We start from the raw sequence: 26,588 nt of genomic DNA on the forward strand, positions 1-26,588 counted from the left end.
ATAAGGTCAGGCAATGAATAGACATGGCAACTGGGTCAGCAAATGAGGACTGTTTGGAAACTGAAACAGTATTTGCTGGAGACAGCTAGGAGTCTGGGTGTGGTTTAGTACTATAGCTCCGAGTCTGTGCTAAAGCAAGAATTAGTCTGTCTGGTGCTGGAACAAAAACTGAAATCTGTTCTCTCCTCTGGCTGTGTTTGCTTGTACTCTCTACCACATTGGAAAAGCCATTCTTGGTATTGTATATATATATATATACAGTAGAATCTCTGGTCACAAACACTTCTGACCATGATTAAATCGGGTTCCGACCAAAAAAGAATCACAACTTTTGTTTTCGCAGCTGATTTCCCCTTCCGTGCCATTTTTTTTTGTAAGCGCCAATTTTCCAAAATTAGATTCATGTCACAAACAAATCAGTTTGTGATGAAAGTTATGGAACAAATTATGGTCGTGACCAGAGGTTCTACTGTATTACTTCATACATTATTATCAGTGGTGGGTTCCTATCGGTTTGGACCGGTTTGGCCGAACCGGTAGTGATTTGGTGGCCTGGGTTGCTGGAACCAGCAGCAACCCAGGCCTGCCACACCCCCAAACTGGCTTTCCGGGCAGTGCCAATTTTTATTGCACTGTGCTTGTGCACGCATGCACGCACGTGGCACTCCCACGAGCGAATCAGCAGTAGTGACTGCTGGAACCCACCCCTCGTTATTATGTATATAAAGAGAAGTTAATGAATCCTACTGAATCTGTTACCTGTGTGTGCTTTCTGGATTTGATTGCTGCAACAAACTCTGACAGGTTATGGGCCCAGAGCACACAGAAAGACTGAATTGTAATTAAGCTGAGAGACTGCCTGTGTTGAAAGAGAAACCAGGCAGAAAAGGCTTGCAGGATGGCTGTTGAATTTAAGGAGAGATCAGAATTATATAATTTAGGCTGCAAAGATGGAATGTTTCCTGAAGGCTAAGAAGCCCTGGGATATTGTTAATCCAGCCCAGGCACCATTAGTAGCTGCAGAGCAAAGGCAGCATGATAAAGGAATGGCCTACATCATCTTAAGTTTAGAAGATGAACAATTTATCAATGTGGCCAATTTAACAACAGCACAGGAAGTCCAGCTGGAATTGAGAAGTGTGCATGTGAGTGTGTCAGCGTGCATTATTGTGCAATTATCAAGAAAATTATACAGAGCCCAGCTTGAACCACATGATTCTGTGGAACAGCATTTTGTACACTTGCAAACTTTATTTGTGGAGTTAGAGCAGCGTGAAATGAAGGTTTCTGAAGCTTAAAAGGTGCTATTGGTGTTAAACAGTCTGGATGAAACATGGGACATAGTTCCTGTGGTATTTGAGTGCAAACCAGAGCAGGGATTACATCTGGAGACCTTAAAGGCTTGTTTGATTGCTGAGGAAAAATTGCTGTGGGAAAGGTTGGCTATTGCAATAGCAGAGACAAATGGTTAATAGACAGTGGGGCTAGTCAAACAATTGTTAATAATTCTAAATTGTTTTACAGGGTGGATCCAGCTGCTGGAGATGCAGTAGCCTTGGCAAATGGCCAGAAAGCTAAAGTCATTGGAAGAGGCAGTGTGCAAATATATGATATTTAATATATCATTAAATAAGGTTTAATGATATATTATGTGTGCCTGAATTGAAGAATAATTTTTGAGTGTCTCTAGTTTAGACAAGCAAGGATTTGAGACCACATTTGCAAATGGGAGATGTCTCATAAAGAGAAATGAGAATGTATGTGCCCAGGGCATAAAGCAGGATAATCCTTATGTGTTGCAGGGGCAAAAGGTTCAATGTGCCCAAACATTTGGAAATGTGGCACAGCATGATTCATGTATTCATCTCTTGGACAGAAAGCTCGGACATGCCAGCTTCTGAGTTTTGCAAAAGATGGAACAGTTTGGAGAAAGTTTAAATTTAAAGGGATGTAAGGCATATTTGGATTGTGCAGTATGCAAATCATCAAAGTCCAAAGCATTCCCAGTACGCAAGAGTAGCATAAGGCAGACAACAAGAGCTCTAGAGATGGTACATGCAGATTTGGTTGCGCCAATGCAAGCCAGTTTGGGAGGAGCAAAGTAATGGCCAATGTAGATGACTAAAGCAGGTTTGGGTTCTGCTATTTACTAAAGAGTAAAATAGAGGTGCTACAGAAATTTAAGCAATGGGAAAGCTTTGTAGAAAGAAGATATAAACAACAGGCATGTCAGATACAAACTGACAAACTGTGAAGACGAGGCGTATGCAAACGAATTGAGGGCACACATTCATATTTATGAACCAGTAGGGAAGGTAAGTGAATCCCCCCTCTGTAACACGGTATGTAAATTGAACAAGGCCATGTATGGGCTGAAGCAAATCAGCCAGGAATTGGAATAGATAAGGCATTGAAGGATCTTGGGTTGAAGAATTGCAAGGCTGATGGTTGCATAATATACACTGGAAAGTTACAAGGTGGGGATGATCTTGGTTTCATTGCAAAGGATGTATCACAGTAAAAAGGATTCTCAGGTATTTGAAGGGAGTTGTGAATGTGGGTCTTCAAATACAGGTCTGGGAAGAGTATTAAATTATTTGATTTCATTTCTATTCCAGTTATGAAGTGCGGAGTGTTGGAGTATATTCATAGACTGGAATAGGCAAGAAGGTCAGGCAATGAATAGACATGGCAACTGGGTCAGCAAATGAGGACTGTTTGGAAACTGAAAAGGTATTTGCTGGAGACAGCTAGGAGTCTGGGCGTGGCTTAGTATTATAGCTCTGAGTCTGTGCTAAAGCAAAAACTAGTCTGTCTGGTGCTGGAACAAAAACTGAAAACTGTTGTCTCTTCTACATGTGTTTGATTGTACTCTCTACCATCTTGGAAGAACCACTCTTGGTATTGTAAAGATTACTTTGTTATTATGTATATAAAGAGAAATTAATGAATCCTGCTGAATTAGTTACCTGTGTGTGCTTTCTGGATTTGATTGCTGCAACAAACTCTGACAAAATCCAATTTATTTCATTTGAACATGGAACTATTGTAAAATATTACCTGTACATCCAGACACCACAGATACTGACCTTAGTTTACAACTGGCCAGTTTAAACAAGTAATAATTTAAAATATACAATGTTTGTAATTCAGGTGAAATATCTTTCAGGATGTTGAAAACAATCTCTCTTAATGGCTGTGTCAGAGGAGATGGTGGTGGTGGGGTTTATATTGCAGCAGCCTATGTTCTATCTTTAATGTACTTCAGAATTCACTCCGTATACTGAGATGTCCAAACTTGGCAACTTCAAGACTTGTGGACTTCAACTTCAAGAATCCCCAAACCCTATCCCTATCCCTATTCTTATCCTGCTTCCCAATCCTAAATTTATCCCTAACCCTATTCCTCTCCCTCTACCTAACCTTAACCCTCTCCCTAAGCCTAACCGTAACCCTAACCCTATCACTAACCTTAATCTAATCCTATCTCTATCCCTATCCCTAACTATCTCCCTAATCCTAGCCCTAAACCTAACCCTAATTGTAACCCTAACCCTAATCCTAACTCTGACCCTAACCCAAAGTATAACCCTCTCCCTAACCGTCTTCCTAACCCTAACCCTAACCCTAACCCTAACCCTAACCCTAACCCTAGCCCTAGCCCTAGCCCTAGCCCTAGCCTAGCCTAGCCTAGCCCTAGCCCTAGCCCTAGCATTAGCCCTATCCCTATCCCTATCCTGAACCCAAACCCAAACCCAAACCCAAACCTAATCCTAACTCTAACCATCTCTCTATCCCTAACCCTAACCCTAACTCTAACTCTAATGGTCTCTCTATCCCTATCCCTAAATCTAACCTAACTCTAACCTTAGTGCTAATCATCTCCCTAACCCTAACTGTAAACCTAACCCTAACCCTAATCATAAAGCTAACCGTATCCTAACCCTAACCCTAACCCTATCCCTATCCCTATCCCTAACTCTTACCCTTATCCTTACCCTAATCCTATCCCTAAAGCCAATGCTACCCAAACCCTAAACCTAACCCTATCCCTAACCCTAACTCTGTCTTCCTAACCCTAACCCTAAAGCTATACCTATCCCTATCCTTAACCTTAACCCCAACTCTATCCCTAAACCTAACACTATCCCAAACCCAAACTCTAAATCTAACCTTCAGCCTAACTCTAACCGTCTCCCTATCCCTATCCCTTTATTGAAAAGATGTATGAGAAAAGGAAAGGTTAGGGTTAGTTTAAGATAAACCCAGGATTATCCTCTTGTATCTTTATTGGATCCACTTTTCTTTCGATAGCACCATTACAAATCTTTTATTATCAAATGTGCTAGAAAACCATTCCATCATGTTTGTGAGGACAAAAAGGTTGAGAGAAACTATGTGGAAGTTCTGAGACAGCAAGAGAAGGAGAAAGAACAAGATTTTTTTTAAAAATAATCAAGGTGAATAAGCAGGATTCTGTTTTCCCTTTATTTTGAAGATGGGAAATTTGCTCACCCACAATCCCCTTTCATTAAGCATCTTCTCCAAGAATTTACCATTGCAGATAGAACAGAGATGATCTTGTACTCCACCTTTAATACTCAAGAGATGCAGTTATTCAGGTCCAAAAGACCTGAATATACAGGTAGTCCTCGAGTTACGACCACAATTGAGCTCAAAATGTATGTTGCAGGAGCACACCGATGCATTACAGCGAAGCATGGATTTTTCTCTTTGCTGCCTCTTTGTGGTTTAGTTTTGGAAACAGTCCTTCTGCATTTACCATTCAGAATTCCACAGGAGGGCAGCCTTGTCCAGTTTATGTTACACAAAGAGACAAAATCGGCACTTGCAAACATTCCCAACAAACTATCTTGCTATGCAAATAATTAATTAGTAGAGAAACATAGATTTATAGCCTGAGACACAAAACGTACAAAGACACATTCTAATGATCACCCAACGTTTAAAATAGGTTTTTATTACGTGTTTTAGAAAAACCAATGATGTATTTTAAAATAAAGAGGGGGGCTAGGAATTTTCTGCCCTTTACAAATGGAAAATACATGTATGTTCTCCTACATTTATGTAGCCAGTGCCTTTTTCTTGAATGTGTTTATATTTTGAAGGAAATTATTGCATTTTTAACCTCCTTCCAGGAATTTCAGCCAGCTTTTCAAACTTTCCTGACCTCCTCAGAACCATTCTCAGAACAGTGAATAGTTCTCAGCGCAGCTGCCAGGAGCTCTGGATGACAGACTAGCATTCCCTCCAAATAACTAAAAAGATTTGGGTGTATATTGGGTTCCACCACAAAACCGCGGACGACAAAATCGCGGTCGACGAAAGCGCGTATGTGACGTCATCACAGCGCGACGAAAAAGATCGAAAAATGTAAAAATAAAGCGAAAACCTTACCCTAACCCCCCCAAACCTAACCCTAAACCTAACCCTAAACCTAACCCTTAACCTAACGAAAAACCTAACTCTAACCCTTAACCTAACGCTAAACGTAATGCTAACGCTCTAAGCCTAACCCTAACCCTTAACCTAACCCTAACCCTAAACCTAACCCTTACCTTTATGTGAATCGGCTTGCTGTAATTTAATTTTTATTTCAATTTTTCGATCTTTTTCGTCGCGCTGTGATGACGTCACATACGTGCTTTCGTCGACCGCGCTTTTGTGGAACGCAGTTTTGATGGGTCACAGTATATTGAAGGATATTGTGGTGGCATGGCAGGTTAACAGTTGTAGAGAGTGTGGAGGAATCAAGGAGCTGGCAGTTATCAAAGAGAGACTAGCCAACTCCCAACCTCTGCAAAACTCGAGCACTGTGGCTTCCAAAACCACAGAGTTGCAATTTAGCAACTTTCAACTTTAGCAGAGTTGAAAGCAAATCAATGTTCATCTGTTTTGCGCTGATGATGACACAGAATCACAAGATATGAAATTTGCCTGAAGAGAGAGGTTGGACTAGAAGACCTCCAAGATCTCTTCCAACTCTGTTATTCTGTTAAAGAGCCCTGAGATATAAACAGGGATGGCTGAATGTCAATTTGCAGTTGTTGCAGGCAATTTAAAAGGTGGAGATGCTCACTCTGGTTCTAAAACAACCACATTGTTTCAACATCTCATCCTGTTCTTGGTAGAAATGGCGAGATTAAAGGTAAAGATAAAGATTCCCCTCATACATATGTGCTAGTCGTTCCCGACTCTAGGGGTGGTGGTGTTGCTCATTTCCGTTTCAAAACTGAAGAGCCAGCGCTGTCTGAAGACGTCTCCATGGTCATGTGGCCAGCATGACTAAATGTCAAAGGTGCACAGAATGCTGTTATCTTCCCACCAAAGGTGGTCCCTATTTTGCTACTTGCATTTTTACATGCTTTCGAACTGCTAGGTTGGCAGAAGCTGGGACAAGTAATGGGCGCTCACTCTGTTATGGGGCGCTAGGGATTCGAACCGCCGAACTGCCAACCATTCTGATCAAAAAGCTGAGTGTCTTAGCCACTGAGCCACTGCGTCCTTCATGGTGAGATTAGCTGTATGATAATTTAGCTACTGGAAACATTTAATTGTTGTTGGTATTGATCCATAAGGGGGAAAAAGAGTACTGTTGTGCTGTTTTTTTAAATATGCTTATGCACTTGATCTTCCTATTGTCATCTTCTGAAAGAAAATATTTATAGCCAGGGGACCCCACTTAATGCTTATCAATCAACCCTGTCCAGCCTAAAGTCACATATTTTAATGTGAAATCAAAAGATAGATGCATATTGTATAAATTTAAGGTTAATCATAATGATGAAATTGGTGATGCAGGGAATAATGACACCCCATTCATTTCAGACAAAGCACTTTCTGTTCTAATTTCTAATTTTTTTTTTGGCTTGGGACTTCATGGGCCACTTTGTCCATGTTTGGATGAATACAGACTATTCATTTGATATACAAGGGATTAAAAACAACCTCTAAGGTCTACTAACTTTGTTTTCTTAGGTACAGTAAATTCTATCAAAATGTGGAAGAAAACCCTCCAATTTCTTATTTACTTCTTACGTAATGTCCTCTCTCCTTAATATCTTCCAGATTTGTAATAATAACAGAGCCAGGATTAATGACACCAGATGGTTGAAGGTTCAGGAAAAAGAGAAGGTGAACTCAGGGATGGGTTGCTGCTGGCATTACTGCCAGTTTGTCACACAAATTTTTTTGCTCCGCGCGTATGCGCATTTGCACCAAAAAGGTCTGTGCATGCGCACAACGTTAGAAAAGGGAAAAAATATTACATTTCTGCAATGAAGATTTGTCTGGGCATGCGCAGAACTGAAAATCAAGATGGCACTGCCGCCGATAGAACTGGTTCGATGGCATGGCAGGCTGAGTTGCTACCTATTCGGCCGAACCGGTAGGAACCCACGTCTGGGTGTACTCCTGCACACTGTGCACAATTAGTTTGTGGAATTCAATACTATTAGATATCCAGGTCATGGTTGTCCCAAAGGTGCTTTTTCAAAAGCAACTGGACTGTTTTTTCCCCTTCTTGGAAATGTTTTGCTTCTCATTCAAGATGCTTCTTCAGTTCTGACTGGAACAGAGGTGGGTTCCTACCAGTTCACACCTAATTGGTAGAACCGGTTCGTCAAATCTACCGAACCGGTTAGAAGAGGTTCCACCAGTGGACCCGGAAAGCAGGCCACACCTACAGAAGAGGTTCCAAAATTTTTTGAAACCCACCACTGGTCCTTGGATATGATTATTCTACACTATCATGCTCATATTTATAAAACTCAGTGCCTCTGTGAAAGGTAAGGATGACTACTGCGTTTGTGGTGTAATCAGAGCATTGCGTGTGTTGAAGTTGTTTTAAAGCAAACCAAAGATGCCTTTTAAAAAACAAGTTTACATCATATTCTTATGCATGCCAGTGCTGTGTGTGAGGTAATTTAAGGTGGTTCTGACAAGTGTCGTTGGCATCTTCATATCCGGTCACATGGGCGGAAAGTCACTCCCATCCGGTCACATGGGTGGCAAGCCACTCCCACAAAGGAGGCCACACCCACAGAGTAGGTTCGAACAATTTTTGAAACCCACCACTGGACTGGACAGTAGGGAATGGAAGCATTTACTGCAGTGAATATTAATCCTTTCATTCCCTGCCATTCAGTCAGAACTGAAGAAGCTTCTTAGATGAAAATACTGTACTACTATGGCCCTATGCTGAGAGATAATATCTTGGAAGAATCAGCATTATGAACTTGTTTGCCCTCCCACATGATGCAGGGAAATTAAAAGTATATACAGGTAGTCCTCAGCTTACAACAGTTTGTTTAGTGACTGTTCGAAGTTACAATGGCATTGAAAAATGGCATTTATCTGAAATAGTATAGGTTGCTTTACTAGAAGACCTCCAAGTTCCCTTCCAGCTCATTCATTCTAAGAAGATAGAGACCGGGCTGCTATCAGTATCCAAAGGCTAATTATTTTTGTACCCTATCTTGCAGGCACATCATATTCAGTTGTTTAGTTTTATCTAGAGATTTTCTAGCTTGGATTTATTACAGCATTATGGCAGTGAGCATTTAATACAGCATCATTTCAGAATCACTGCTTTGTTTTCAAGAAGGGAAAATTTCTTATCTATTCATGACTAGAAAAAAAAAGTGCTGTTAGACTCTGCCCTTATTTTTTAAAATGCACGGGGGAATGCACAATTTCATTAAGGTGCATCCATGTGTGGACCTTCTCCATGTTGTCATATATAATGTTATCTTTCCCAAAAGGAGTACATTTCCCCCCCTATTTAAAATAAAGAGCAAGGATTGGGGAGATATTGCATGTTGTCTATGGTAATCAATTTATAACTTGCCCTCCCTGCTTATTTTGTAGTATGGGGAAATGTTTCTCCATGGTGATTTAATTAACTCCATTTCAGGCATGGTGGTAGAGATAATTAGCCTAGTGGTAACACAAGGACTGCACTGTCAAATGCCGGGGGTTGACTCATATTCACCAGCAAGATACGGACTCTACAATGGGAGTGTGTGCAACAAAAGAACAGCCTGTTTTATTAATTTGCCAAGTTCCCCCTGCCCAGCTCCTTTGGGAAGGCTACTGCGTATTTCTCGGAGACAGATGGGGAAAGGAGCAAGAGTATATGGTGAGGAATAATGTTTTTAGTAGGTTGGAGCCATTTCACACATACAAAAATGTCCCTTCCGGAAAACAGAACCGAGATGCTAACGTTATACCTCATTTATTGCCAAGCATATTCAGTGACATTTCATAATGTACATCTGTCAGCCAGAGATAGAAATGAATGAGGCGAATTGTACAATTTACCCTCAGGAGCGTCCATTAGAGTCCCCCGAAGTATAATATCTGGGAGGTCAGCGTCAATTAATCAGATAGCTGTGTTTGTTTTTTCTGCTTGAAAGTGGTTTCTCACCAAATTCTTGCAATGAGGAAGAAAAACAGAACAGAACAAAATCTAAGCCAGTGTTTCTCAACCTTGGCAATTTGAAGATCTCTGGACTTCAACTCCCAGAATTCCCCAGCCAGCATTCGCTGGCTGGGGAATTCTGGGAGTTGAAGTCCAGAGATCTTCAAATTGCCAAGGTTGAGAAACACTGATCTAAGCTGTTCAGGTTAATTTAGATAATGGTTATGTACTTAATAGCAGCAACAAAATCAATGGCTGCATGCTAACTACAAAAATAATGCAACCAGCATGCACTACACTTTCCGTGGGCAAAGTGTTTCGCAATTGGTCTGGCCAGGGGTCTCCAAAGTTGGCAATTTTAAGGCTTCTGGACTTCAACTCCCAAAATTCCTCAGCCAGCCATGCTAACTGTAACCCTAACCCTTGCTGGCTGGGGAACTCTGGGAGTTGAAGTCCACAAGTTGCCTAATTTGTCGATCCCTTTTCTAGGCTTTGTCCTACCTGCCTTACTTCTCCCATCTCCACACACAAAGGGACAGGCCTGAGGAGAGAGGGGTGCAGCCCAGTGGTGGGTTTCAAAAATTGTTTGAACCTACTCTGTGGGTGTGGCCTCCTTTGTGGGAGTGGCTTGCCGCCCATGTGACCGGATGGGAGTGGCTTGCTGCCCATGTGACCGGATATGAAGATGCCGACGACACTTGTCAGAACCACCTTAAATTACCTCACACACAGCACTGGCATGCATGAGAATATGATGTAAACTTGTTTTTTAAAAGGCATCTTCTAAAGCAGTTCAAGATGCCAGAGAAAGGGGGCAGTTAAACGGTGACTTTTTTCTAACAGAAATTGGTCCTGGATATGCCTATATTACCAGAAATATTCTAGTAGAGGAGAAAAATATTATTCTGTCTCCATGAAATATTGCTTTTTGAAAGGTAAGTAGTCTTCTAATCCTTTAGAATTTCTTTAATGGTTAATTGCAAAATAATCATAATAATGTTCTGTAATTGGAATATGTTAGAAGATTTTGGTATAATACCATGAACTCTCTTATTATAATCAGTATTGCTTTATTTAGAATCACATTTGAATTAGCAACGTTAAGTAAAATCCATTTTATAAAGGTAGGTTTTTAAAAATAGAAACTTATAAACCTGAAGTTTACAAGTGTTCTTTCTGTTGGTTCTCCATTAACTCTGTATATGTATCACAATATAATTTATCTGGTAGATAAATTATCATTTTAAATTTATTTATTATTTTTAAATGCTTTTTGGAAACAAAATGTTTAAAGCTGCTCTGTGCTTAGAATCAACATGTACACCAGGACATATTTCTAAGGGATTCCTTCTATCCATTTCTCCTCAATTTCATTGGCAACACCAAGAAAAGTGTAAGAAGGACAGGCAGTTTTTAATAGTTTGCAGACAGTCATTAATGTGAGATCAATATGGATCTCTGGAGAGCGATTGATTTAAAGGGCACAAGCCACCACAAAGAAGGCATGCTTTAGGGTCCTGCAAAACAACACAGCCTAAAGAACAACACTGTCTCACTTCACTGGATGAGCAGAAACATTTGGAGATAGATGTTTCCTGAAATTGCTAAGCCCTATGCCTATAGATAGCAATAGCAATAGCAGTTAGACTTATATACCGCTTCATAGGGCTTTCAGCCCTCTCTAAGTGGTTTACAGAGTCAGCATATCGCCCCCAACAACAATCCGGGGTCCTCATTTTACCCACCTCGGAAGGATGGAAGGCTGAGTCAACCCTGAGCCGGTGAGATTTGAACAGCCGAACTGCAGAACTGCAGTCAGCTGAAGTAGCCTGCAGTGCTGCATTTAACCACTGCGCCACCTCGGCTCTAGATGATAACCAGCAGCTTGAATTGCACCTAGAAGATGACTGGTAATCACAATAGGTCCATATTAGCAATACTCTGGCATGGCCCTAAAGAAGTGGAATGGGCCAGCTCGCCACAGCCAACTCACCATGGCCAACTTACTGCAGGACAATTTGCCATGGCCAACTCTCTGTGGGACAACTCGTTGCAGGCAGGGATGGTTTCTGCCCGGCTTTACGGCTGATTCGCTCACTCGCATGTATGTTGCAAATGTGCTATGCCTGCACGTGCAGCTCAAGTACATTTGTTCTGCACATGCACAGAACTAAAAACCAATAGCAATAGCAATAGCAGTTAGACTTATATACCGCTTCATAGGGCTTTCAGCCCTCTCTAAGCGGTTTACAGAGTCAGCATATTGCCCCCAACAATCCGGGTCCTCATTTTACCCACCTCGGAAGGATGGAAGGCTGAGTCAACCCTGAGCCGGTGAGATTTGAACAGCCGAACTGCAGTCAGCTGAAGTAGCCTGCAGTGCTGCATTTAACCACTGCGCCACCTCGGCTCCAACAAGATGTTGGAGATGACGGTATGACGAGGGAACCGGTTCGGGCTTGTGGCAGGCCTGGATCGCTGCCAGTTCCAGCTACCCAGGCCACCTGGGTTCAGCTGAACCGGGCCGAACTGGCAGGAACCCACCATTGGCTGAGGGGCAATTTAACAATTCAATTTAATTATTTAAACTAAATTAAAAAAAAAATTGTTCCATGGAAAGTTGGCCCCAGCAAGTTGGTTGTGGCAAGTTGGCCGCAGTGAATTATCATCGACTCCTAGAAAAGAGCTTTCCTTTTAGATAGAGCTGACCTGCTGTTCGTCATTATACATATTTTTTTATATATATAATTTTTTTTTACTTTTAATTTTCAAAACAGACACAACACATAGAATCCTCCTTCTTGGAGAGAGGGCAGGAAGGGGAAGAGAGAGGGTAGGAGTAGGGGAGGGAGTAAGGGAAGAAGGAAGGGGAAGGAGAAGGAGAGGAGGAAGGAAGAAAGCAGAGAAGGAAGGGAGGGAGAAAAGAAAGGGAGAATAAGGTGGTGTTACAACAGGCACCAGGGATGGTAAACAAAGCAACTCAAATTGTATATTATAACCTTTTAAATGGAATAACAAAAGTATAAGAATGGCAAAGAAAAAGAATAACTATGTGAATGTATACCTATAATCGTATGTAAGAGAATAAATGATAGTAAGAATATAAAGCATAATATAGGTAAACAATATTTTGTTATAAATAGCTAAGTATAAATAAATATAGAATAGTACATAAAAATGGATAACGAATAAGGGGACCATGAATGCAAGATAAAAATGTATAGAAGGGAAAACACTAACTGTAAAGAAACTAATACGGAACTGCTGTATGATATATGGTGGAACTTCTTGTTCCTATGTTGTTTTAAGTCATGTGTTTGTTTTTGTTGATGTGTTCATGTGTTTAAAATTAAAATAATAATAATAAAAAAAAAGAATCCTCCTTCTTTACATACTGTAGAAAGTGTATCAATTGGTTACAAAATATATATAAAGTCACAACCCCGTGCATCTCTTCCACAGTCATGGCTGCAGCGAATTATCATAGACTCCTAGAAAAGAGCTTTCCTTTTAGATAGAGCTGACCTGCTTTTCATCATTATACATATTTATGACAATGCTGATTGAACTTAAACTGGCTTTTGTTGCTTCTTTGCTCACTTCTTTGTATCACTTTCCTGTTTTCCTTTCAGTTATTTTTCTCCCTCCCTCCCTCCCCCGCCAGTCCCTACGAAATAAGAGACAAGGTCCCTTAACGGGCAGTCAGTTTCAATTATTCCATTTTAGAGGGCATAGCTAATTACACAATCGTAGCAGGGTCTGTCCCCCAAATTTCTGGAGCTATATCTGTCGTCTTCTCATGTTTCTTCCCCCCCACCCTTGCAATATTTTTAACCTTTGAGTTTCCAGATGGAGTGTAGAAGAAGAGCCAGACAAAACATCTTAGACCTGCAAAGGCAGTTGGCATTCCTAAACTGCAGAATTGCACAATAACAACTGACCCTTTCTCCTTTTTCCACACTGATGAACTCACGGATATTTGACTCTATTGGCTGATCACATGCTGGAGGGAGAAGGCAGGAAAGCAAGTCACCTTGCCTGTAACAACAAGTCTAATCATGATGACATAATTCAATATAAAATTATTAATAGACAAAACAAAAGAGGATCCGAACTGGCAAAGGAGTCAGCAGATTTATGATGTCATTGTCTTCTGTCAATAGAAGAATGAGGACCGCACTTTAATTCAAGAGTGGAGAAATGTTTAACAATGTATAGTTCAATAGAATTATCATTACTTTTTTCTCTCCTTAGAATGAGATTTTATATCATTGCTGTGATTATTTTTCATGACTTTAAACATTCTTATACAAACACAATCTATGTATGAAAGTATGCGTGAGAAATGTGGCTGGATTAGCTTTTCATTCACACAGAAACATTGTTTTTTTTTAAAAAATGTGAATCCACCAAAAGAAAGATTCGGGTTAGAGATGAACTTTAAAGCTAGCATCCAGATTATTTGATATTAACTTTATTGTTTAAAACAAATGTAGTATATACTACATACACTCTGCAGAAATATAATGTAAGTTTCAATGTATCTAATTTAAGTAATAAAAAATATCCACTCTGATTTTTATTTTTATTGCAGGTTCCTTACAATCTTAAGAGATGAAAAGGCCCCTTGAGAAATTGGATATTGATTACACAACATTTTGCTTACATTATTTTCTGATAGCTATTCTAGAAGGCTAGTTACCCTGAATAAATATAATTTTGAGGATCAATAGATTTAGTTAGACAATCTTACTGAAAAAATGTTAACAAATACATAATGGTTTTGAAATGTAAATATCTATACACATACCCAGAGGATAAGGATAGATATAGCATGATATGAAAATATTCTTTCATTGGGTCACTTACATAGTGCTCTGCACATTTGAATTAATAATAAAAGTTGAAATAGCTACACAAAACCTTGAACCAGTAATAGGCACAGTCAGAGCCTCACTGAAATTCTACATATCCATTCATTGTAGAGGTGGGTTCCTACCAGTTCGCACCTATTCGGTAGAACCGGTTCGTCAAATCTACCGAACCGGTTAGAAGAGGTTCCACCAGTGGACCCGGAAAGCAGCCACACCTACAGAAGAGGCTCCAACATTTTTTGAAACCCACCACTGGTCCTTGGATATGATTATTCTACACTATCATGCTCCTATTTATAAAACTCAGTGCCTCTGTGAAAGGTAAGAATGACTACTGCGTTTGTGGTGCAATCAGAACATTGCGTGTGTTGAAGTTGTTTTAACGCAAACCAAAGATGCCTTTTAAAAAACAAGTTTACATCCTATTCTTATGCATGCCAGTGCTGTGTGTGAGGTAATTTAAGGTGGTTCTGACAAGTGTCGTTGGCATCTTCATATCCGGTCACATGGGCGGCAAGCCACTCCCATCCAGTCACATGGGCGGCAAGCCACTCCCACAAAGGAGGCCACACCCACAGAGTAAGTTCGAACAATTTTTGAAACCCACCACTGATTCATTGGTTGGCAGAAAAGCATGCCGGCATAATATGCCCTGCTCTGATTATTGGGTGCTTTTCTGTCAGATTAATTAGACCAGTCATCGTTGATGTCCTTAATGCTTTAATGAAGGACAAGTTAGGAAAGCTTTGTATGCAGTCCCATCAAACATTACTTGCTCTGGGAAAACAACAGCTCCCTCTAATTGGGCTGGCCAGAGTTGGGTGAATGGAAATGGATGTTGAGAATGACATGTTTAGCTACTGCTCAAGTCCTTTATCTAAAGCAGGGGTGGGGAACCATAGCCCCTTTATGACTTGTGGATCTCCACAAGTCATAAAAGGGTCATAGTTCCCCACTCCTGAACTAAAGGCATGGAAAGTGACCAACTTTATTACCGGAATTACTTCTGGACATGAGTTAAGTGCTCTTCTAGAAGGATGCTAAACCCAGAGCAGAAAATAGCTTGGCAGGATGCAGGTTTGGAGGAAGGACAAGTGGTAAAGTAAGCCTTTAGTGCAGAGGTGGGCAATTATGACAACTTTATGACTTGTTGACTTCAACTTCCAGAATTCCTGAGCCAATTCTGGGAGTTGAAGTCTACAAGTCATAAAAGGGCCATAGTTGCCCACCCCTGTTCTAGAGAATCAATTATACAATTATTGACCAGCTCTCTAAAGTAGTTGCAAAACATTTTATTTTCTCCCTCTACATAGATTCAGTTGACAGGTGATCATCATTATCTTTTAACGACCCCATAATCCCTTGCTGGATGGAGTCTGGACAACTGAATGGAGCTAGCAGAGTGTTTAATGGCCAGAGTGTTTAATGGCCAGATGCCCTCCCTGTTGCCAATGCGGAGTTTTGTTCAGCAGATATATTCTCATTTCCCCCAGAAATATCTGCCTCTACTTAGGATCGAACTCGCAGCCTCTTGATTGTGAGGTGAGACCTCCATCTCTAGGCCACCGCATCACTCGATTCATTTGAAAGATGATGATTCTTGCTAATGCTCTATTGGTTATTCAAAGAACAGCATTACTACCTCTGTTAGTAAATTTTTAAAAATTAGCATGGTCTTTTTTATTAAGTAAAGCTTTGATGTAGAAGATTTGCTGGGTTGTTGAGTTTGATTTACTTAGGCTCCAGCGAAAGGTGAGAATGCTGACGGAGGAATGATATTTGCACATGCCAGCATTTTAATTATTTCTGTCTAGGATTTGTCTAGCAATGTCTATATAGGTGATAAAGAAAGCAAATATAAAAAGACACCTTTGTTGATATAGCTCACAGCACCGAGCCAAATAAGGAGAGGATTATAATTTTCCCATTTTGATGTCAAACAGTAGCAAACTTAATGTTTAATTCCTGGCTAATGCTTAAAGAGACATAGATAATACTATCTGAGGAACACCAGTTTTACTGGTGGTGTTCTGATCAAAACAACATATCATTTTGTTCATAAATCATGAAGACATGAGTAAAAATAATTACAGATTGCTATCCTGTGCATACCTATTGAGGAGCAACTATCATTGTTGTCAGTTGGACTTATGTCTGTGTATAAAGAATGCAAGAATCTTTTTTAATTCTTTACTTAGGCTGTCCTTTGCTGTTATCTAATGTAGCCCAGGTTTGGTAATTTGGCCCTTGATAATATTTCTTTTCAGGGTGTATTTGAGTCCCCTAAAACTGTTATTGTCAGAATTACTACACATACGAGTAAGAATCAAGAACAGGCATTCAGAGTCTTGTTGACTTAATATTATATGCTTAGTATATACAGTAATGTACATGTAGCCCTAGACTTACGACCACAATTGAGCCCAAAAGTTATGTGGCTAAGTGAGAAATTTGTTAAGTGAGTTTTGCTGCATCTTATGACTTTTTTTGCCACATTTGTTAAGTGAATCACTGCAGTTGCTAAATTAGTAACACAATTGTTAAGTGAATCTGGCTTCCCCGTGGACTTTGCTTGTCAGAAGGTCGCAAAAGGTGATCACATGACTCTGGGGCGCTGCAGCCATCATAAATATGAACCAGTTGTCAAGCATCTGAATGTAAATCATGTGACCATGGGGGTATTGCAATGGTCATAAGTGTGAAAAATGGTCAGAGGTCACTTTTTTCAGCGCTGTTGTAACTTAAAACTAAATGAACTGTTGTAAATTGAGGATTAATTGTGATTGCCACAATTTCACTCATGCAAGTTCACATAGCACAAACAAGTCCCAATGACATCCTTTTAAAATTAAAATAGCTCAAACCAGTGGTGGGTTTCAAAAATTGTCCGAACCTACTGTGTGGGTGTGGCTTCCTTTGTGGGAGTGGCTTGCCACCCATGTGACCGGATATGAAGATGCTGACGACACTTGTCAGAACCACCTTAAATTACCTCACACACAGCACTGGCATGCATAAGAATATGATGTCAACTTGTTTTTTAAAAGGCATCTTTGGTTTGCGTTAAAACAATTTCAACACACGCAATGTTCTGATTGCACCACAAACACAGTAGTCATCCTTACCTTTCACAGAGGCACTGAGTTTTATAAATACGAGCATGATAGTGTAGAATAATCATATCCAAGGAACAGTGGTGGGTTTCAAAAATTTTTGGAACCTCTTCTGTAGGTGTGGCCTGCTTTCCGGGTCCACTGGTGGGGTCCTCTTCTAACCGGTTCGGTAGATTTGATGAATCGGTTCTACCGAATAGGTGTGAACTGGTAGGAACCTACCTCTGGCTCAAACCTTCCATTCTTCCAGGTATGCATTCCAGTTATCTTTTCCCCCCACTTAGGATCATTGTTCATGAGTAAATGTTATTGTGTACAGTGTGCACAGAAAAGGATGGGGGGAAAAGGGGAGGGAGGGCAAAGACCATCATTGGTTTGGGATTCACACAAAAATAAAACTTGCTTCACCTTCCTTTAATAAATAATAAACCATTAATTAATAATAAACTTTCCTTTATTGTTGGAAATGTACGGGAAAAAATGGCCATCATGGATTTGCTGAAAAACCTGGATAACTTAACAACACTCTCAGCTTCACTACTCTTCTGACAAGATTGTCTGTTTTAGGTTGCTGAAATCTCACATCCCCACCTAATGTGTATCCCTGTAGCTTCTTGAGAATGTTTATGCCAGTGGCAAAAGACTTATTTTGGCATTTTTAACATAGTGGCACTGAGAATTGGTGCTTCCAGCGATCTCTGTGTTCTTTTCCCCCTTCTCTCTTAAAAATTCCAAAACTTGAACTGGCCGGGGATGTGTGCTAGTTTGTAGGTACCATACAATAAAATTGGGGGAAACTTTTCAGAGATGTCATCAGAGATTTTAAGTAAATTATAGAATTAATCTAATTCTTTTAACTCTGAAATCCATGTTAATTTTTGTGAATTGCCGTAAGGAACTTTTGCATGAAGAAGTGCATATCAACAACTTGAATAAATAAATAAATAAATAAATAAATAAATAAATAAATAAATAAATAAAATATTTAAATGTATAGCAGGAATTTAATCCATCCATTGCCCTCTTTGATCACAACTATCAATTTATTATTACTTCTTAGTTGTTAGATATAAAAAAATCAAGATATGGCTTTTGTATGCAGGTCTTAAAATATAATGCAGGCATGCTCAGTGTAAAATGTTCAATGTGTACCTACTACATGTGAAAGTTAAGGAGTTAACTGAAACTAGACTTTCCTTCAAGAAACAGTATTATCAAGAGACTCAGGAGTAACGTCGCTATAATTTAGCCAAGTCTTAATTTCCAGTACCTATTATGGATCAACCTATATTATCCATAATAATATGAAGAAATAGGAAACTGCATTGGAATAATATCTGTATTCTGCCACACTTTCTATTATTCTAATACACATTTTCTATTGTGGGAAAATGGGAGGGGGATTATACAGAGTTGGGTGATATGTAGCCATAACAAAATTCTTTCTAGAGAACCAAGGTCTTCCTTTGTCTCTGCACCTGGCCGGAACTGGATGGGTGGAAGCTACCAGTGTGGCAGTGGAAGCTACCAGCGTGGCATGTGATGAATTTGTGGGTGTGGGGGCAGGATCTTGAACTTTCAACTGGGTGGGAAAACCTGAAAGCTTTCAGATTCAGGTTTTCTCAGATGTGCCAACATGGCTCTCATAATAAATTGGAACTTTGAGGAATCCTTTGCCTTGGACTCTGATTTACTTTTGGATGCTATTTGGAACCCTGACAATCTGTTTTTCTAAACCTAATTTTCAAAATGTGTCTTCTTAATTGCCACATTAGACAAGTCATCATACATAAACCTGTCTCCAGTTATTGCATTGACTGCTAAATATGGCTTTGTAGGGGAAGAAAATAATGGCTTTCTAGAATACACCATCTTTGGATTGCCCCAAACAGATCCTCTGTACAAGCTGATGGTCCTCTTAGACACATGATTCCTGCCCAAGGAGCTGATGGTGGCTGTGACTAGGAGGCCCTTTGCACAACTTCATATTGTGCATCAGTTCTACCTGTTCCTTGATCAACTGGCCCTACTGATGTTCACTCATGCCCTGGTTACCTCCAATTGGACTATTGCAATATCAATAGCAGTAGCACGTAGACTTATATACCACTTCACAATGCTTTACAGCCCTCTCTAAGCGGTTTACAGAGTCAGCATATTGCCCCCAACAATATCATTTTACCCACTTGAAAGGATGGAAGGCTGAGCCTGGTGAGATTTGAACTGCCAAATTGCAGGCAGCCAGCAGAAGTAGCCTGCAATACTGCACTCTAACTACTGTGCCATGCAGCAATGTATTCTAGATGGGAATGTACTGAAGAGTATCCAGAAACTTCAGCTGGTATAAAATGCAGTGACATGAGCACCACTGAGCCGTGGTGGCACAGTGGTAAGAATGCAGTATTGCAGGCTAACTCATTGCTCACTCCAGGAGTTCGATTCTGAGAGGCTCAAGGTTGACTCAGCTTCCATTCTTCCAAGGTCAGTAAAATGAGGACCCAGATTGTTGGGGAGCAATATGCTGACTCTGTAAACTGTTTAGAGAGGGCTGTAACGCACTGTGAAGTGGTATATATGTCTAAGTGCTATTGTTATTGCTTTGGGTATTTATAGTTGAGTGTATATTATATCTCTGCTGCCTGAGCTACTGTACATTGGTCTCACAGAATAAGTATGTTACTGGTTCTAATGTCTAGAGAGTTACATTTGTCTGGCCCTAGGCTGTGGGCCACTTCTGCTGTAGTTCTCATAGTGTGGATTTTTCTCTACCCCAAAGATAAGATTGGCCCCATCACTCCTGAGTTTTCACACATCTCTCAAGACCTTATTATTCCCCTGCACTCCAGGGGATGACTGAATGTGAGCTGGTTCCCTTATTATTAACAACCTTCCATGTATTATCCGAGATGGCGCAGTGGTTAGAGTGTGGTACTGCAGGCTACTTCAGCTGACTGCTAGCTGCAGTTCAGCAGTTCAAATCTCACCGGCTCAAGGTTGACTCAGCCTTCTATCCAGTGGTGGGTTTCAAAAATTGTTGGAACCTACTCTGTGGGTGTGGCCTCCTTTGTGGGAGTGGCTTGCCACCCATGTGACCGGATGGGAGTGGCTTGCCACCCATGTGACCGGATATGAAATTATGAATTAGTACTTAGGTCGGTCCAAGTAGCTATTCAGAAACTCTGGCATTGAAGCATGCAAGTCTTAAAGCTGTCAAGTTACAAGATCCTTGCCAGTGGTGGGTTTCAAAAATTTTTGGAACCTCTTCTGTAGGTGTGGCCTGCTTTCCGGGTCCACTGGTGGAACCACTTCTAACCGGTTCGGTAGATTTGACAAACCGGTTCTACCGAATAGGTGCGAACTGGTAGGAACCCACCTCTGCTTCTATCCTTCCAAGGTGGGTAAAATGAGGAGCCAGATTGTTGGGGGCAATATGCTGACTCTGTAAACTGCTTAGAGAGGCTTGTAAAGCCCTGTGAAGCGGTATATAAATCTAAGTGCTATTGCTATTGCTGTTATTCCCCTTTCATGTTTTAACCTTGCGGTTAAAATTTTCAATTCCCTTTCACAATTATTTAATAATTGCTATTCATATTTATTATATAAGGGTTTTAACTAATGATTGCCTGATTTATAAACTGTTTATACTGGATTGTTGTATGCTGCCCAGAGTCACTTTCTGTAAGGTGGACAGCCAAATAAATTTGATAAACAAACAAACCATTTTACTAATTCAGATCCATTAGAAATATTTTTTCTAAAAGCCTATGGACACAGTGTAATAAGAACCACGCCAGTCTCCCTTGTCTGACACATCTCCTGTGCAAATTCAATATGCACTTTCTGTAGTTCTACTCAGGAATGGTATTTTGTGTAGTTTATGGCCTGGGACAGTAAAACTTTAGCAGGAGATAGTCCTTAAGAGTACAGTACCCTTCATTCATGCAGTGGTATTGTACCGTAGTTTTCAATTAGGTCCTGAAGTGCTTATGGAAGATGACCCTCCTTTTTTGACCAGAGAACCTTTTATCCCTTCCTCCAGTGATACCATTTGGTGTTGACTAACACCAAGAAACGTCCCTGCATTGCAGAAACTGGAATTATGTACTTTAAGGCTCGTTTGTCTCTCCTAAGAAAATAAAAGACTTAGCTGGAAATTTCAAGTGAGAATGTAGTGTTTTGTTATCTGTAGCACAGAAATACTCCAGTCATTCACTTATCTTTCTTAGTCTGAAAAAACAGAATTTATAACCTTTGGCTACAAAGAACTCTTTTAAAAGAAATGTTCAAGCAGATGCACAATTGCAGCCAGTTAAAACCTAGAGGGGCCTAATGTGTAAATAATTGAAAAGGTCTGATACTCTCTACAGGAAGACAGACACTGGCATGTGGGCAAAAAAGCCAATTCATCACACACAAGGAAAAAAAAAGTATTGCAGATTTTCAGCTCAACAACAGAAATCCCTCAAGCATTTCAGTCCAATCTAACAGAGCTAAGAAGAATTCATTAGGAAGTGTAAGACTGCAGTAGTAGGCCTGTGGGAGGAACACTTTCAGGCGTTTTTAGCTTTCAAGCTGAAATGTTTAGCTATGATTGCCGTGCCATCTGGTTCAACAAAACTTTAGCATGTAAACTCTGGCATTATAATATCCTGTTCAGCCAAAATGTAACCGAACCAGAAATGTTTTCCAGGATGCTCCTGAAGGTTATAGAGGAGGTGAACTCTGTAAGGTCCCGCTTATCCCGCTTATCCATATTGGTTATTGGACCATAGGATATTGAGCCTGCTAATTATAAGCAGTAGTATGTTGTATGTTAATTTATTTAGTTTTTTCCATTTTTTTTCTGTTCTGTGTGCATCATTCTTTAGTATGATGGAAGTAAAACATATATGAGAATAAATGGAATGTATAGTGGATGAGTTAATACTGAGGGAGGTATAAGAGAAAGGTCTGTGATGGTCCCTCTGTTGTTCAATATAGTTATCAATAATTGTATAAGGAATGCTTCCATCACTTTGCTAAACACATAATTCTCACAGCACTGTCAATGCCTAAGGATATCTAACCACGTAGCAGGACTGTATTACTATTATCCTTCTCATCTTTCCTATTACCTACTCCTATTGATATCTTATGACTATCATTTTGTTGGTTGTATTTATACTGAGAGTTTATGAGACAAATTCCTTGTGTGTGCAATTGCACTTGGCCAATAAAGATTATTCTATTCTATTCTATTCTATTCTATTCTATTCTATTCTATTCTATTCTATTCTATTCTATTCTATTCTATTCTATTCTATTCTATTCTATTCTATTCTATTCTATTCTATTCCATCCCATCCCATCCCATCCCATCCCATCCCATCCCATCCCATCCCATCCCATTCCATTCCATTCTATTCTATTCTATTCTATTCTATTCTAGGTGCATTGCTCAGGCAGATGAATGATTTTGAGTCCTCAAGAAAATGAATGAATAATTCAGGGAGTTGCAGTTTTCTATGTAGACAGTATCATGTTGTGGACAGAGAAAGAAAATAGTTTGCAGTGAAGATTAGATAAATCATATAAGTGAGAATTATGGATCTGAAAATTAATATATCAGAGATCAAGATAGTTGGGTTTGACAGTTGAGTTAAACAACTTAATTAAGTTAATTACTGCAAGTGATTTGCAAGGAAGACTATTTATGGATAAATATACAAGAGATGCTAAGAAATGCAGTGGGACCTTTAATGACAGATCGAAAATGAAATAGCAATAGCAATAGCAATAGCAGTTAGACTTATATACTGCTTCATAGGGCTTTCAGCCCTCTCTAAGCGGTTTACAGAGTCAGCATATTGCCCACAACAACAATCCGGGTCCTCATTTTACCCACCTCGGAAGGATGGAAGGCTGAGTCAACCTTGAGCCGGTGAGATTTGAACAGCCAAACTGCAGAACTGCAGTCAGCTGAAGTAGCCTGCAGTGCTGCATTTAACCACTGCGCCACCTCGGCTCCTAATGTTCTGTAGGAGCCATGAGAACAATGAATGTTTGCACAAAGCCAACAAAATACATTGTTTCTTGGGATTACTTTTGTATAAGCCACAAAGTAAAATCCCTGGAGCCCTTATGCACCTTTTGTTAATAAACTTGGGGGACAGATTGAAATGATCTACATTAACTTTGATCAGAGGAATGAATTTGATTACAATCATCCATCAATGCAACAATGATTTAATAATGAGAATAATGCTAGTGAAATCTGGTGGCCTTTTCATGAGAAGAGGACTTGTGGCTCATGGCTGCCCTATAGGTAGACATGAAAGCAGTAGCAGGCCTTTCTCCAGTCAAAATGATATTTAAAATGGGCTGAAAGTATTAAAAATTGTCCATGAATGGAAAAAAATTAATGGTTGTGAAGTTTCAGAAAATACAAGGCTATAGGCACAGCCAATATATTATTCAGATAACCACATGGTTACTATGCATCTAACAATGATGAATTACCTCTGGTAGTTGGCTGGCAGGCACAGCCAATCAGCAGAGAGGAAAACTATCCTTAGAGATAGCAACAGTCATTTGTACATGACCAGCTGCTGTGTCGAAGAGAGTCAAACAGTCTGATGCTGGTGAACATCTGACATTCAGCACCTGCCTTCTTTTTAATTCATCTCGCATTTCTAGGAAAGAGCAATCTGCAGAGACATTTATTGAATTTTGCTGCTCTGTTTGAAACTACCCAGGTCATGGCTTAAATAATCGTAGCTCTGTTATTTGCAGCAAAGAAATAGGAGAAATTTTTTTTTTTATTAAGACATTTACTCATTACGACTCTGATGGCTGCCAAATGGGATGTGTGTCTCCCTCTTTTCATAGGGCTTCTGCCTAGCTGGATGTAACTTGCTAGCCAGTAATCCCTTCCAAGGCCTTGATTATTCTCCTGACTTCAGCCAGACAGAGTATGGCGAGCGTGGACAATTTCAGTGTAGTAATGGAAGGTCATTCTTTATTACTGTTCAGTACCATCAGCCAGAGTACACTGTTCATCTTCTTCTGCTCTTTACATGCAAATAATAGTTTGCTAGTTGGATAGCAAATAGTTGGACTATTGGATAGCAAATAGTTGGACTAAACAATGTGCAAATCTCTTCTCTTCTTTGCTGGAGTTAAAAATGGGTATACTTTTCCCTAGTACTTTGAGCCAAAGAATAAAATTTCACTGGGATTGTGCTTTCTGCAAAAAACATCATAGAAAAGAAAACTATTTCCTTCCTGCCAAGCTGGCATGATTATTACTCCTTGGAAAATGCTGGAAACATGTTTCCATTTTTGCTATCTCAAAGGCTGAAAAATAAAATGCTTATTAAAGAACTTGCTGGAAGCTCCGTAGTAGAGCTTGACTTTGTTTGCAAGACATCACAAAGTTCATTAACAGAACTGGGATCAGCACCAGAATGCTTTCACACTGTTACATTGGTCTCCTACATGTCATATGGGCTTGTACAGGAAATGGTCCTGGTGGATTCAGTTCTCTATGAGCAAATATTGGCTTTTGCTGAGTTGGATTAAAACACCACCTGTCATCTTTCTCTTTTTAGCTACCAAACTGAAAGACAAGGTTGAGTCTGCTGAAGTTAACCATTAGCTAAAGTTTCTATTCTTGCTAATGGATTGCCTGCATTTTCCTGGACCAGGGTGATGACAGTGGTGCCAGTGGAACAGATGCCTCCAGCCAGCCATCAAGGCATGGTAGAATCTTCACCCAAGGCATCAATCAAAATTACAAAATGATTGGGCTCAACTCTCCATCCAACTCTGGATTGAAGCATTAGAACTGATACTGCATTGCAGAGTTGATACTGAGACAAAGATTCTAACAAAATAGTTTTGAGACACATATGTATCGTAACAAAAAGTTGCAAAGAAACCTAGACATGATTCAGTGTTTTTTTCTCTGGTGGGACCAGTCTTTCAGGACAACCTGGTCTACCCAATTATGGGATGGAGCATGCTGTTTCCGTCCCATAATTGGGTAGACCAGGTTGCTCTGATAGACCAATCCCACTGGAGAAAAAAAAACTTCATCTCTCCCCTGGTATAGCCAACAAAGTGAGGAGAACCTGTGGCTTAGAGGTTAATACATCTACCTAATGTGCAAGCAGCCTGGGTTCGAATCCCAGAAAGGTATGGCTCAGTGTTGAGATTGAGATTGAGATTTTTTTTATTTATATGCTGCCCTATTCCCTGCGGGACTCAGGGCAGCGAACAACTCAAACGGGAAAGGGAACACACAAGTACAAGACAAGCATTTAAAATAGCCAACAGCCACACAAGTCGAGAGGGGAAGGGAGCTCATCAACCCCAGGCTTGCCGACACAGCCAGGTTTTAACGGCTTTTCGGAAGGCCTGGAGAGAGGTGAGGGTCTGAATCTCTGCGGGGAGTTCGTTCCAAAGGGCCGGAGCTGCCACAGAGAAGGCCCTCCCCTGGGTCATAGCCAGATGGCATTGGCTAGTAGATGGAACCCGGAGGAGGCCAACCCTGTGCGATCTAATGGGTCTTTGGGAGGTAATTGGCAGCAGGCGGTCTCTCAAGTACCCAGATCCAATACCATGAAGGGCTTTATAAGTAATGACTAGCACCTTGAAGCGTATCCGGAGACCAATCGGAAGCCAGTGCAGCTCGCGGAGGATAGGTGTAACGTGGGTGTATCGAGGTATACCCACAATCGCTCGCGTGGCTGCATTCTGGACAAGTTGAAGTCTCCGAATGCTCTTCAAGGCCTGCCCCATGTAGAGCGCATTGCAGTAGTCCAGTCTTAAGAGAGAGCTAAATAGCTTCAAATAGGTCTATACTAGTCTCCCTTTACTCCCTCCCATCAGTAATAACACCCTCCTTCTTTCCTTCTATATGTAGCTGGTAGGTTGCTGGAGTGGGGATGGTGGATAATGCTGTTTTGCACCATCCACAGCAAAAATATATAGTTGCCATCACAAAAGGCAAATGGTCCTGAGTACAAAGTCTACAAATTAAACTTAAGCCCCCAGAAAAAGCAGGCATCAGCAGATGCTAAGTCCACTAACAGTCATTGTGGTGTGGATGGAAGGATATTAGTAGACCTAAGGTCATAGCCATGGGACCATATAATGCTGCACTAAGGAAAAATATTA

The sequence above is a fragment of the Thamnophis sirtalis genome, unplaced genomic scaffold (genome assembly GCF_051295495.1).
Source record: "Thamnophis sirtalis isolate CommonGarterSnake01/CBP01778 unplaced genomic scaffold, rThaSir2_p1.2 scaffold_2, whole genome shotgun sequence".
Classification (NCBI taxonomy): domain Eukaryota; kingdom Metazoa; phylum Chordata; class Lepidosauria; order Squamata; family Natricidae; genus Thamnophis; species Thamnophis sirtalis.